The 14,532-nt window shown below is 39.3% G+C and overlaps 1 pseudogene; it reads right to left on the bottom strand.

Annotated features, from left to right (window-relative positions):
* Positions 1-13,283: 13,283 nt before the first annotated feature.
* On the bottom strand, positions 13,284-14,092 carry LOC145510939 (FUN14 domain-containing protein 1 pseudogene; annotated as a pseudogene).
* Positions 14,093-14,532: the final 440 nt, after the last annotated feature.

Below are 14,532 nucleotides of genomic sequence, written 5' to 3' on the forward strand. Positions count from 1 at the left end.
GTGTATGCATCTCAGGAGATGTGCAGACAGCAATTTCTGGGCTGAGTTCGCAAAACATAGACCTGAATTTCATAGGTATGATGTAGTTCTTCTCCCCTTTGCCTTTTAAAAAAAAAAAATTGGAATTAACTCTTTTCTTCCTCCCTTACATCCCCATTTGTATTTTTAAAAGGCTGTGTTCACTTTTGCTGGGTTTTGCTTTCTTTTATTTTGTGCTTCATTCTCTTCATTGGCAACTAAGTACCAAATGAAAAGTGGAAGTCCCAAAGGATGATAAGCCCCCTCTTCTCCCCTTCCCTTGTTGCCTGCGTGGGCAATAGCTCATAGAATAGTTGATTGATTTCTTTGAGTGGTTCTTTGCGGGTATATACTTTTTAAATGTATGCATGTGTTTTGATGTTTTTATATTCTTTCATCTTAGTACAGTTTATCCTGATGAAAAGTGAAAGAGACATTGTCCTGTGAAAATCTCTTCTAGTCTTTCAATTTTCCTGCCTGGGCAATAGCTACAGAGTAGTTACTCAATTTCCTTCTTTGGAAGGAGATGGTCATAGTGGGAGAAGAGTAGAGTATGTTCTTTTTAAAATGTGTCTAAATGTGTTTGCCACTGTTTTGTGGATGTTTGATTTTGCATTTCCTTCACCCTCCACACGGCTAAATAGAGATCTAATGAAACGTGAAGGTCCCAAAGTTTGACGGATGTCTTATCTACCCCTCTCCTTATTGCCTGTATGGACGTAACTGAATAGTTGCAGTTTCTGTTGTTCTGATCTAGTCTGTTCTTGAGGGCAGGGATGCGGGAGGGTTGTATATTCTTTTTTTCAAGTGTATATAAATGTTATGCTACTTTTTAATATTTCATTTTAGGTGTGTTCCTTTGCATGAATGCATATGTACTTAATGAAACCAGAGATTCAGAGTATGACAGATCTCCTCTTCCCTTTTCCTTACTGCCTTTTTGGGCAGCAGCTAGAGTAGTTTTTGTTTTGTGAGGTGGGAGACAGTGGGGTATGTACTTAATGTATATAAATAAATCTATAACACTGTATTATAACTAATCATTTCGTACTACGTCCTTCCCGTAGGACGTGAAAGTACCTAATGAGACGTGGAGGTCCACATGTATGACAATCTCCTCTTGACCCCTTCCCGTGTTGCCTGAGAGGGCAATGGCTAGTCGAGTAGTTGATTAGTTTCAGGGGCTCTTTTGTGGGTATTAGGGTAAATGCTTTTAAAATATATACTCATGTTTTTATTTCCTTATTATAGTATTTCATTTGGTACCCAGCCCTTCACTTGGGGGCTTCCCTGATGGCTCAGCCGGTAAAGAATCTGCCTGCAATGCAGGAGACCTGGGTTCGATCCCTGGGTTAAGGTCCCCTGGAGTGTGGAATGGCTCCCCACTCCAGTAGTCTGGCCTAGAGAATTCCATGGACAGAGAAGCCTGGCAGGCTACAGTCCACAGGGTTGCAAAGAGTTGGACACGACTGAGTGACTCTCACTCACTCCTCTCCTTCACTTGGACTGGTAGGTTGCTAATGAACCACAGAGTTCTGGATATAAAGCAATCTTCTCTCCCTTCCCTTTTTATCCATGTAGTCAATAATTTTAAAGTAGTTTGGGCTTTTAGAATTTTTGGGGGGGGCTGGGGAGGGACTGAGGCAGGATGTATTCTTTTGAAATCTGTATATATTCAGTGCCTGTTTCTACATCAAGTTATTCCATTTTGTACTTATCCCTTGCTTGGATGTGTAGGTACCTAACGAGATGTGGAGGTATGGATGTAGGAAAATCTTCTGTCTTCCGCTTTGCTTGTTGCCTCTGTGGGTAATAGTTTTAGGGCAGCCTAGATGATTTTTACCTCTATCACTCCCTTGCCTGGGAGCGTAGGAATATGTACTTTTTAAAATGTATATAAATGTTTGTGTTCCTTTTTTTTCTTTTACTTCAATTTTGTACCTAAACCTTTCCATGGGATTCTTAGGTACATGATGAAAATTAAGGTTCATTCTATGAAAAAAATCTCTTTTCCCCTTCCCCTGTTGCCTGTCTAGGCAATGACTAGTAGTGTAGTTGTTTGAAGAATTTTTTGCAGGGCGCAGAGCGGTGAGGGTTTTCTGGGTTTGCTTGTGTGTGTGTATAAACGTTTGCTGCATTTATTTGTGCTTTCACTTCAAGCCTAGTGTCTTTTTTTGACTTCTAAATATCAAATATAATGCAGAGGCCCAGACTGAGGTGTAATAAATCTTTCCCCCCTTCCCCTGTAGCCTGTGTATACCGGTAATATAGGAGTACTTGAGGATTTGGTTTTGCTGTTGTTTGTTTTTGAGGTTTTTTAATGGAGGATGAGCTTGTTAGGCAAGATACATAAATTTTTCAATGTATACAAATGTTTTTGCCTCTCTTGGTGTTCATTTCATCTTGAATCCAGTCTTTTGCATGACTCTTTAGGAACTTAATGCAAGTTGAGACTGATTCTATGAAAAATCTCCCTACTGCCTTTGCCTCACTAGGCAGTGGAAGAAGAATAGGGGTTTGGCTTCTGTTTTTGGAGAGGTAGGGATGGGAGAGGTCTGAGTGTGTGTGTGTGTGTGTGTACATATATATATACTTTTTTAATGTATAAATGTTTGCTACATTTTGTGTGTTATTTCATTTAGTACCCAGTCCTTTGCTGGGATCTGTAGTTACATAATGAAACATGGAGGTCCAGATGTATGATAAATCTCCTCTACTCCCTTCCCTGACTGCCTACATGGGCAATAGTTCAACAGTTTAGGAATCTTTTTTTTTTAGAGAGAGGAATTATTGGGTGGGTAGTAGTTAGTGGGAAGGGATGGGGTATGCCCTTTTTAAAAGTGTATATAAATGTTTCCATGTTCCTGATTTTATACCTAGTCCTTTGGGTGGATGTCAAGGTACCAAATGCAAATTGAGGAGAAGTGTATGACAACCTCCCCTTCTCCCCTTCCTCTTGTTGCCTGTGTGGTAACAGCAAGTAGAAGAGTTGTATGTTGTTTGCTTGTTTTATAGAGATTTCTATTTGTGGCAGGGGAATATTCTTAATACATATGAATGTTTTCATTTGTTGTTTTGTGTTTAGTCCTTTACATGGCTATGCAGGGAGCTAATGAAAATTGACTCTCCTGGATGAACAGGTGACTTTATTCCTCTCCCACATATTTGCTCCTTCAGCTGGAGCCAGTGTCATTACTATTTTGTGGCAATTTTTATTCTCTCAGATATGTGCCTTTAAAGTTGTAAGTGTCTACATGCACATATATGATTTGCTTCTTTTGCTCCCCCATTATTTTGCTTTAATAGTTAGTCCCTTGCAGGGCTCTGAGTGTATCTAACAAAAAAATGTCCCACCAGGTCCCTGCCATGTGACCTAAAGGTGTAGCACTGAGGTGCTATAACTAACGGCACCAGGCATGTAGCCCGTAAGATGGGAGAAGACATTTGGATACGGTTGTGAGAGCTAATCACATCCAGCCTGTCTCAGGTTGACTCACACTGAATGAAATGGTAAGAAGGGAGGACCCTGTACTTTGGCAATTCCAGAAAGTCAAAAAGACAATACTTCAGGTGTGGTTAAAGATTTTTGCTATTCATCTCTCAGCAGCACTCATTCAAACTCATTTGAAGACCCTTAAGAGTAGCTCCTTTCTGAGGCCTGGATTCTGACTCAGTTAGCTACAGTTCCATTAGTAACATATTCTTCTGTACTCGGTAGAAATCATTTTGGGTTTTGGAGCGCATCTTTTTGAGTTATTGCCATCATTCTAGTAAATGACAACATGGACCCCAAAACTGATCCAAGAAGAATCAGGGTGGCAAGCCCTTCATCTCGCAACACCTTGCACGTGGCAGGGCGAGCTGGCCCTTTCCTCCCCAGAGCTCTTCTGCATGGCTGCATCTGTCATCTGTCATCTGCTACTTCTCCACTAGCTGAACCATTCCTGTTCATTTTTCCTTTTTGTCTTCAGTGCTTGCCCTGTTAGATGTTATCTTCAAGTGTCCTCGGAAATGTAAGCCCATGTTGCCCCTTTAGCTCTGTGTCTTTGCATGCATTTCATACATCTAGACCTGTGTGTTAACTTTCAGCATTCTTCAGTCATATTTCACATTGACTGTTCATCCACCACATGGTAAATGTTACGACTCCATATTTATCTGTCACTAAGAAAATGCATGTGGAAAGTCCATCCATCCCTCTCTTCCCTCCCTCCGAGCTTCTGAGCACTGTTTTTTTGTTCTGCAATTTATAACCAATCTAATGCTGAAGATTTGCCATACTGTTATTTTTAGAAACATTGAATGATATAGGACTCCTAGAAAATTTGCAAAGAGACGTTATTCACCATATCAGACTCTCAGGTTCTAGTGATGAAAAATTTGCTTATACTTTGCTGTTACTTATACCTGCTGCTGAATGGAAAATAAAAGTTTATTCATGCCACATTTAACTTTGACCATAAATAAAAGGGAGCATCTTTTTGGAGTTAGTCATGGTCATCTTTAGCGGTATTTCTCAACAGTTCTTAATTTGAAATACTTCAAAGTAAGTAAAGGTCAGGGCTTAGCTGAATGAAATGCTCCAGACTTGAACTATAGAAAGCATCAGTATAGTAACATATTCCTGTGTATAAAGTGACAATTACAGCATAATTGGAACATTTGCATTAATCAACAAACTCACATTGAGACAAAACTTAATCTTACAGCTTTCTTGATTAAAGCCAAGTGTTCCATGTTGCTGTGAATAGTCTCTCAAACACTTTGAAAAGTAATTACTTCAAAACTTGTAAAGGTATCACATTTTTGTATTTAAACACTTATAGAGATCTCCAATTTCTTGAATCTGAGCTTGTGGGTAGAATTCTAAATTTGTATCATAATCTTGTCTTTTGTGAAAGATTTTGAAAATAGTATGTATATATATAATATTATATATGCAAATTGTGTTTTGTCACTTGTAAAGGGAAAAGGCTTATTTTTCTTTATACTTCTGATACCTTGTTTTGCATATGACCAGCACTGACTGAAAGGCATGTGTACCTGCAAACACTGTTGCTTTTTTTGTGAAATAAAAATAAAAGTATTTAAATATAAATATTATGTAGACCATTTTCATTTTTAAAAAGTACATATAAAGTGGTTTATCATCTCAGCTGTACCAGAACAGGAACCGTATTCACTGTCTTTCGCAGCGTTTCCTATCTCACCAGTGCTCCAGTATCTTTACTGTGTGTAACTCAAGGGTTCCCAAACTCACTATTGCCATGTTGGACTGTCCTGGGTATTGTATGATTATCACCAACATCCCTGGTCTCTAATGCAAATAGCAACTCCCCTACCCCCAGTGAGACAACCAAAAATGTCTCCAGACACTGCTAAACACTCACTGGGGTATAGTGGGGTTCAAGTTATCAGTGGATACACTCCATGTAGGGCAATTTTTATTTTTAGAATGAAATGATTCTTATAAATACACAGGTCACTTGAGTAGCCATTTGGTCAGATCTACAATAAGAAGTTCCTTGTTTTGATTCCCATAAATACTCTTGAGAGAGAACTGAGAATATCTTAGGCTCTCAGGTGTTGGAATTAGAACCAGTATTCTTCTATATAGATTGTTAGCACTTAAAGTTAGGCATTTTAAGGCAAATCGAGTTTGGGGTAAAAGAATTGAGACTATTTCTGGGCATAAAAAAAATACACATTGAAGCAATACACTTTTAAAATATCACCAGAACTTACCTGGGGGTCCAGTAGTTCAGACGCTGCATGTCCACTGCAGAGCCACGGGTTCAGTCCCTGGTTGGGGAACTAAGATCCCGCATGCCGCAGGGTGCTGGCTTCTAAAGAAAAAAAAGGACAAAAGTTTAAAAAAAATTATTACCATTAATAGTATATTAGGGGGATGCTCTTAGAAGTTAAAGATTTTGCTCAGAAGCTACTAGTTCAATTTCTGATACTCTGTTCACAGAGATGTACAGTAAAAATTGAAATAAAACCCATTATAAATATATTGGGTTGCCCAACAAGCCCAACAGGTTTGAAAAACTTGAACAAACTTTTTGGCTAACCCTATAGAAAAAATGTTTTTATTTCAGTGGAATTTATAGATGTTAACTGACATAAATGCATAATCTATAAGTTGAGAATTGTTTTATTTGAGGACTACAGTCCAGGAAGGCAGCCTCTCAGTTCTGACAACCTGTTCCAAAAAGGTAAGGGAGGGGCCAGGATATATAGGAGTTTTTGCATTTTTGCTGAAAATATGTGGTTGAATATCAAACAGTTACTGTGAATTACACACACAAAAGACATCAAGTTAAGAGATTTTAGTGACTTTCTATATATGGAAAGAATCTGGGCTCACTGAAATTCCTTTGATATGTATTTTATCTAGGGCTAGGATCCTGTTTTTCTCATTTCTGAATTACCCTCAGGGTACACTGTTGGGGGCAGGTGCAGCGGCTGAGGGCTTGATGGTGGGGCTAATTCATTGATTATTGAAATGACAGGCAACTTTTTTGTCCATAGCACCTCCTTGAAGTCATAAATTAGATCAAGGTTTGGGAGACATTTCATGACCAATTTTCCCATAGCACTAGGAATTATGACCCAGGAAAATTTTCCCTTGTTGCTTCCCATTTCTACAGTTGCACCATTACACTTATTCTGGGTACAGTTACATTTGATCAACTGCCTCAAGACATTCAGCCATCATTAGTTTTGTCAGAGGATGGGTTACACATTGGATAATGCAATAGAAAACTATCTTCCCAGCCCAGGGATCGAACCCAGGTCTCCCACATGGCAGGTGGATTCTTTACTATCTGAGCCACCAGGGAAGCCCATCTTATAGACAGGATATGAGTAAATACAGCTAGTATCATTAATAAAATCATAGTGTAGCAGGTAGAGACAAGGCATAAATAGTTGGAGAAACAGGACAGATTAAAACAATAATTGGTGTAACTGGATGTGATCTGGTCACAATAAGTCATCAAGTCTACAGGGGAGGCAGGTGGAGAAGAAAAATTCTGAAGGGATCAAGGAGAGATAAATCATACCTTTTGTAAATGAAGATAGCAATTACCAACTTGTTGCAGGTCAAAACATAAGAAAGGCTTTCTGAAAAAGATTAAAAGACACTGTTTTAGAAAAAAAGTCATAAAATTATAAATCATTTATTGCTCATAATTCCTGTTGATCTGGGTGAAGTCAGGTTTTCCATTAGAGTTCTGTAATTTCTTACCCATTGTAGTAGTATGATCTAAAAGTCATCAGAAACTTGTTTGTCCAAAAGTCCTTTTTATGAATCTTCTTGAGGATCTTTATAAAAATATCTGAGTAAAATGATGACTATCTATTAATATAAGTGACTAAAGACTTAAAATGGCATGGTTAAATTAAAAAATCTGATTATAATGCAGTTGACAAGAAACTTGGTTATTTCTATGACATACAGCATTTTAAGATAACTAGAATTATGACTTTATAACATACCAGGACGTACCAGAATTTTAGATCTTGGTACATCTATATTAATGATATCTACCCATATAAGAAAATTTTACCACCACATATTTGACCGTAGTTCCCATGTAATATACCCAATAAATTCATTTAGTTTAGTATCTGTCTTTGGAATATTTCAGGGGCCCTTTGAAGCATCCCAAAGTTAGCTACATGTCGGAAGAATTTTGGTTAGAATTTCACTTAGACAAGTTTGTAAGAGACATCAAAGTTTTAAAACACTATCAGATCATTAAAACACTATCAAATAAAATCATAGGTCACTGAAACAATACTTATTCATCCGAAGAGACAAAAGATTTTTAAGGTAAATACAGATCATTTAGAAGACAAATAAACTCATAATCCTGTATCAAAAGTAGCCTAACATTTCTAGAAAGCTTTTTCCTCTTAACAGAAAAGGGAACTCCAGCCCTGCACCCATCTACCTTCAATTACAAAGTTCACTTCCCTAATTAAATTTAATCCAATCTCAGCCTAGTCATGTCCAAAACTGTTCTCAGTCCTCCCTTTCCACAAACTTTCCACAACTTTCTGTACCTATTTATTCTTTATTTTTCTTTAGCATTTAGAATTAATCAGCTTTAGGGCAAAAATCTCTTTTCCCTTAGCACAATACATTTCCATTCCTCATACCTTCTTTTGCTGAAAACACACATCCTACTTACCTTGCATACTAAAATATTTCCTTTATTTCCAGTAGCTTTACTTACATATTTTAATTAGAATTCCCAATCCTTAAACACCTTGGTTTCTAGTGAAAACTAAGAAGCAAGCCATTATGAACACACCAGTATTTCTTGATTGGTAAACTTAGGCACCTATTCTATAACCTCTAGAAACATGCGCTTTCTCATAGAGTATCTCTCCTCAATGTGCTACAAGATGTGTCTAATAACCAAAATCTTTAGTTTTCAGCAATTAATGTTCCAGGATTTTATCTTACTTGAAATAATCTGGATATTCAGTGAATTCCACCATTTAACTTAGTGAAGTTCTAAAGTTTCAAGTTACCAACAATCTGGAGAAACTATTTTAGGTACATCCAAAACAGTATTCCTAAAGAGTTCACCAGAAAACTCTTATTTATATTTTATAACTTACAAAAATAATACACCAGGTTAATTCTGCTTGCTGATAAACTTTGCAACAGACATAATGAATTTACTGACCTGCAAAACACCTAGGGACAATAAAAATGAGATATGTCTATTGGTTAAACCAACAAGCTTAAGCTAGCTTTAATACCAGATATTAGTATTTCCTAGATTACATGAACCTAAAATTCTATCTGGCCAGTTTTCTTCATACTTAGAAATATTTAATTTGCAAGCACTTACTTTTAAGTAAATTAGAGCTCTTTTATAAATTTTGGGAATACTATCTGGAGATAGAGGCATATGTATAATTTGCACAGACATAAACAGACATAACTAGAGATCTTAGACCTTTAAAACTTCAGTTATGAGTCAGGAATTACAATATAAACTTACTAGTTTATAACAGTGAAATAAGTTTATTTACTCAGATGATTAAGGCTTTACTATTTGTGGAAAAGACTTAAGATTTGTATTTGTCTATGACAGACCCTTAATGAAGCTGTGAATTTGCTTTTGCTGAGGGAGATTTTTTCAGAGGTTTGAGTTTAAAAAGTCCTCCTCCCCCTCCCCCCTTTTTCCCTTTGGTTTCAGATTCCATCTGATTGAGGTAATCAGGCTCAGTCTCAAGTCACTGTGGACTGTACTTAAATTTTTGATTCTTTGAGATTTGCTAGACAGTTGCTTTTAACTCTCCTAAGAACCGATTTGCCACCTAAATGGTATAAAAAGATCGATTTGTCCAGCTACATTTTCTTTAGTTTTTTCTTTTTTTTTTTTTTTTAATGAATAAGAAGATTTCCAAATACACTGAAAATCAGGAATTCCATATTCTAAAATTCTAGGGTTCAGTTTGTCAGGGCTTCCAAAGTTTGCACAAGGTATTCAACAAAGACCCTCTTTCTGAGGGTACAAGTCAAACTCAGAGCAAAAAAAACTATTATTGTTTTTATTAACCCCAGAATATTAGCTCCCCGTTTTTAATATTTTGTGGGCTTAGGTAACACTACTAGTTGCCTTTAGTATGTTGGCAGAGAAGGCAATGGCACCCCACTCCAGTCCTCTTGCCTGGAAAATCCCATGGACGGAGAAGCCCGGTAGGCTGCAGTCCATGGTGTCGCGCAGAGTCAGACACGACTGAGCGACTTCACTTTCACTTTTCACTTTCACGCATTGCAGAAGGAAATGGCAACCCACTCCAGTGTTCTTGCCTGGAGAATCCCAGGGACGGCGGAGCCTGGTGGGCAGCCGTCTGTGGGGTCGCACAGAGTCGGACACGACCGAAGTGACTTAGCAGCAGCAGTAGGGGTAGATGTATATGCCCCATCTTAAAGTAGGCAGGGGACACATTCCCCAGTGAGATACAATGTCTATCACACAATCTAATTAGGCACAGGAGATGTAACCATGTCATATAAAGCCCATGGAAATGTACCAATTTTTAGAAACTTTCATCTCAGTTTTATACCTTTAACTTCAGTTTTCAATAGGACCCCATCATCAACAAGCCTTGGTCTTACTAGGAGTCCCAGAACCTTTCCTTTTTATCCTCCAGCTATTTTATTTACTTTTGTAAAAAGGCTTTGGGGCTCCCAGCGAGGAGCTGAGCCAGGGGACTCAGGCCTTTTTAATCTTTTAACTTGATTAGTTGGCCTAACGTTGCCACAAGCAATTGCTGGTCAGGGATCTCAGTGTAATTTTTCCCAGTCTGTTAAATATATATGTACTGTTTAAGGTAAATAGAGTAGACTTGGTTGGGGCCCTTCAAGGTTAAACGGAACAAAGGGACCCCTTATTGGTCCCCCACACTAGGTAGTATTGTATCAAACCTTTGTTTTAATCCTATTAATACCTGTTTTATCTACCCCATTTCTTGAGAACTACCTGAAGATTTTTTTTTTAATCTTTTTGGAACAAGTCCCTTTAAAATGTCCACCTTGTTAGCAAGAAGTCTTTAGACTTTCCATCGGCTTCTTACTTCCCTGTTAATCTAATTAACCATCTCATGTTTTATTAGCAACTGTAAGACTCACTGAGAGGAAGTCTAGACCACAAAAAATGTTTCCCAAACTTTTGCTTATTTTAAACTAAGGGAGTTTCTAGGTTATATACGTGTGTGTGTGTATCTGTGTGGGTGTGGGTGTGTCTGTCTGTCTCCAGTGTTCTTGCTGGCTTGCTGGGAAGTCCCACGGACAGAGGAGCCTGGTGGGCTGCAGTCCATGGGGTCACAAAGAGTTGGACAGACTGAGCACTCACACACAAACACATATATGTGAAACCTTCTAATTTCCACACCTCCCCCGCTGCCCAGCAAAGGTACCAATAAAAAGCTGTTTAAAATGAGAGCTGTCTAAATATTTGCCAATTTAAAACCTTCTCCAATTTAAAGGGTCCATCACCTGGCCACTGATAAGTAGTATCTTTGTAGCAACTCACACCAAGAAGATGCAAGACGTGTTCCCACGAGGGAGTGCTAAACATGTAGCCTTCACAACATCTACAAAGATTACTGCCCCAAAGTCTAAGAAAGTGAGGGGCCATCACTGCATAGGAGGCAAAATGAAGTAGAAGATGACCGAGGGCGGGGGCCCTTATGACGACTGTCCTTGAGAGCTGGCACAGCCAGACAAAAGGACAGCTCGGGATTCCAGTCTGTTCAACTGGCTGCCAAATGTACACCAAATGTGTGCCTTCTGGATGAGAGACCCAGGTCTCAAACCAGAGCAGGCTGGGACAGGAGATTGCAAGGAGGGATGCCTAAGTTCAGGTGGAATGTTTACATCTCAAACACACAGGGAGAGAAAAGCAAGTCCTTCCTAGAAAGGCTTTTGTTACTTTAAGGACAGAATTGTGAAAAGGTGTTTTATCCAGCCGGATTTTCTCTAGCTGCGCACACACACAAAAATTCATTCTGTAACCTCAAAAGAATCTCAGTTTGGCCATCTTAAGGGCAAGATTTCCTTTAATCTCCTGTTAAGTACTGGAAGTTTAAGTTCTGTATGTACATATTAAATCTTCCCAATGTCTTTCAACAGAGGATAAGCCAGGTACCTCTTCTTGCAAGTAAGGTTCTAAGAAAACCTGCTCCTTGGTTTAGGAGGAGGAGAAAAACTCCTCCTTAAGGGAGGAGTTTAACCACCACCAAATAAAACTTAGTATCTTGCTTCTTGGAAGGAAAGCTATGACCAACCTAGACAACCTATTAAAGAGCAGAGACATCACTTTGCCAACAAAGGTCCATATAGTCAAAGCTATGATTTTTCCAGTAGTCATGTATGGATGTGAGAGTTGGACCATAAAGAAGGCTGTGTGTGTGTATGTTCGTCACTCAGTCGTTTCCAACTGTTTGTGACCCCATGGACTGTAACCTGCCAGACTCCTCTGTCCGTGAAGTTCTCCAGGCAAGAATACTAGAGTGTGTTGCCATGCCCTTCTCCAGGGTATCTTCCTGACCCAGGGATTGAGTGTGTGTCTCCTGCATTGTAGGCAGATTCTTCACTGTCTGAGCTACAAAGGAAGTCCAAAGAAGGCTGAGTGCTAAAGAATTGATGCTTTCAAATTGTGATGCTAGAGAAGACACTTCAGAGTCCCCTGGACTGCTAGGAGATCAAACCAGTCAATCCTAAAGGAGATCAGTCCTGGGTGTTCATTGGAAAGACTGATGCTGAAGCTCCCACACTTAGGCCATGTGATGTCAAGAGCCAGCTCTGGAAAAGACCCTGATACTGGGAAAGATTGAGGGCAGAAGGAGAACAGGGCAGCAGAGGATGAGATGGTTAGAGAGCATCACCAACTCAACGGTCATGAATCAAAAAAAAAAAAATAGTGGAGCACAGGGGCCCTGGAGTGCTCCAGTCCCTGAAGTCACGAAGAGTCGGACATAACTTAGTGACTGAACAGCAACAACAAAATCTCACCAGCTAATAACCAGGTATCTGAGACCTAAGAAAGACTCACCTAAACTCATCTGGACTTTTTGAGGAAGGGCAAACAGGATCGAGCGGGCTTCTGCTGATGGCAAAGCTCCCGCTCCTTGTAGAGTTCCAGTGAGCGAGAGAAGTCTGTTCTGGATCCCTTTGTTGGTTGCCAAAACTGTCAACTGGAAAATCACACACACACACACGCACACACACAACCTAAAAATTTAGAACTATATTTTGTACTGAGGACTGGAGCCTGGGAAGGCCTCCCCTCAGAAAGCTCTGAGGGACTATTCAGAGGGAAAGAGGGGACAGGATATATAGGAGTTTTGCTTTGTTTCTTTTTGTTAAATAAAATAATACTGGTGAATATATCCAACAGATTATTTTTTACCTCTCCATATCTACATCCAATAGTAGTGTTTTATAGGCAAATTTTAAACAAACACAAATTTTTTAAAAATAATGAAAGCCATGTTTTGCTAAGGGATACCATTATATATATATATATATACATACCCTATAGGTTATTTTACAGCAGATACTTGTCTGCCAAATTTCAGATGGCAAAATGCTAAGCAGTGAGCTTGGTACTGTCCAGCTGTTTCCTGTCATGCATCCTGGAGAATCTGTCAGTGTGTAATGTGGAGACCACCTTGTCACCACCAAGTCTCTTCTCAGAGGTAGACTCCACTGTGATAGAACATTCATCTTCTTAAGATGCAAGACCCAGCAAAAAGCCTCCCACAGATCCACTGGATATCACAACAGTCTGTCTGACAAATTCTGTCGCTTCTTCTATTATGTTATTGATTTCGGGTGCTGCCTTATTTGCTCGTTTCTTCATCCGTCTTTTTGCCTTGTTTACATCTCTTCCAGTCGATCTGCACACAGCCACCGTGACCGGCAATCTGAAGGAGAAGAAAGCCACCACCTCCTGCAGATGCTGCAGGTTTCTGAACTTTCTGGAACAAAAATCCCACACACCAGCCACTCACTCCACCCATGACAATCTGGGTGGCTACTGAGTATTTTTCTACGATAGGTCCGGAGCTGTGGCCGAACACTCAATTCCACCAGTGTTGTCTTCTGGCATACTCAGTTAAATCCAACACTTCGTAAGAATCACCGTCACTGTCATATTCTTGGGGAGGGAGGTTCCGGGTCGCCACGATGCTGCTGGCGGTTGTACTGAGGTGGTCCCTACCCGCCGGCCTCTCCCCTGTACTTTAAAAACTGCCCTGGGCCCAGGTGGAAGTCTATGGTAGGAGTTATCGCTGAAAAAACATTCTAGTCAAACATCAAAAGATTACTACTGATCACACACAAAAGACATCTTCAAGTGAATGATTTTAGTGCTTTTCTATGAATGGGAAGATGCAAGATTCTAGACCAAGTGAAATTATTTCTTTGATAGGCATCTTAAACACCCAGGGCCAATATCCTGTTTTTCTCCATTCTAAATTCCCCTCAGGGTGTACCATCAGGGGCAGCTGCAGTGGCTGATGGCTTGATGGTGGACATCATTTGTTGTTTACTGAAATGGCAGGCAATGCTTTTTGGTCCACATTTTCAATATTTCAGAATGTTTAGAATTAATGGCACAGAAGAGTTTCATTAGGCATATTTTCTTTTATGCTTTACTTGTTGAATTCTTATCACAATCCATCCCCACAAAAAAAAAAACACACAAAAGCATCCAGCATGTACTGAAACTTGTGTGTGAAATGAACATTTGATTCACATAGTATACAGGGGTGTCAATTAACAGAGAAAAACATTCTTTAAATTATTATTACAGCCCACCCTCTAAGTCCAACAACCGGTTATATGCTTCCAAGGCTTGATGTTTTATTCTTCACTTTTATTATGTTCCTTCATGAATGGAGATCTGATCATACAACCAAAGTCCAGTTGACATAAATGTACTTTGGAGCCCCCTGTGATTTTTGGTGTTGGGTGAG

Source organism: Giraffa tippelskirchi, chromosome 6, assembly GCF_054371585.1.
Source record: "Giraffa tippelskirchi isolate mGirTip1 chromosome 6, T2T-mGirTip1v1.2.pri, whole genome shotgun sequence".
Lineage (NCBI taxonomy): Eukaryota > Metazoa > Chordata > Mammalia > Artiodactyla > Giraffidae > Giraffa > Giraffa tippelskirchi.